General features: G+C 48.3%; 1 non-coding gene across 1 annotated transcript; it reads right to left on the bottom strand.

Moving 5' to 3' along the window:
* Positions 1-241: 241 nt before the first annotated feature.
* On the bottom strand, positions 242-432 carry LOC142694109 (U2 spliceosomal RNA). The gene has a single exon (XR_012862380.1). It is a non-coding gene; the product is annotated as a U2 spliceosomal RNA (small nuclear RNA).
* Positions 433-955: the final 523 nt, after the last annotated feature.

The raw sequence follows: 955 nt of genomic DNA, 5'->3' as shown, positions 1-955 counted from the left end.
AAGGAAGGTGAATGAGGTGTTCCAATGTGAAATGCCGGAAACACAGAAACACAGACGACACACAACAAGAGGTGGCAATCTATTCATTAATTGCATTTAATCAATGAGCTCATTATCACTCATGCATTGTCCAACAGGTGTTGAAATAATGGGATTAAAAGGGGAGATCCCTTCAGAAAGACAGAAACAATAGCAAAGACAAAAAACACTTTTGGAATCTGCTTTTAGTCAACACATAAGGAAAGGGTGCACCGGTCCTGGAAATACTGCAATACCAGGTCAATGCGTGGAGTGGACAGAGCAAGCTCTATTTCCATCTCCCTGTTCTAAAAATCCATTTAATATATGGTCCCCAGATAGGGGACGTATCAGATATTAAACTGATAAGAACAGATACTACACTTGATCTTAGCCAAAAGGCCGAGAAGCGATAACCCGAACGGGCCGCGCGTTGCCCGAGCCTGCCCGATACTGCTGTTCAGCCCTTGCAGCGATTCAGCCTACTTCTAGGCAATTCCATGGGGCCCTGCAGGCTCACACACTCACAGCTACACGGGAGGTGAATAAAGGCCGGAGAGGAAGCCAGACAGGACTTGCTTCTTTTGCTTGCACCACAATGCAGTGCTGAAAGAGGAGGAATCTACATAAAAACGCCTTCCTGGCAACGCCCAAATGCCCTGCTGCCATGCAGATAAACACTGGCAGCGGCAGCAAGTGCATGCCCACAGCCACCCCTTGTTCCTTCACACCTTGTATCAGCTGTAATCCAGTCCAGTCCAGTGCTGCCTGCTGAGCAGCACTGACCAACACTGCCTGGGCCCAGGCTTTTATCTCTGAGGCCCCATTATGATGTCAGAAAGCTGGCTCTGGAATCCTGAGGGCTCCACTATGACACGTGCAAAGTTCCGTCTGAACTTTATATAAGACGGTGAGGCTCAGTCAGTCACTCAGTGTT

Source organism: Rhinoderma darwinii (genome assembly GCF_050947455.1).
Source record: "Rhinoderma darwinii isolate aRhiDar2 chromosome 5 unlocalized genomic scaffold, aRhiDar2.hap1 SUPER_5_unloc_45, whole genome shotgun sequence".
Taxonomy (NCBI): Eukaryota; Metazoa; Chordata; class Amphibia; order Anura; family Rhinodermatidae; genus Rhinoderma; species Rhinoderma darwinii.
The sequence above is the reverse complement of the archived record's forward strand: the minus strand, read 5'-3'. Positions and strand labels throughout refer to the sequence as shown.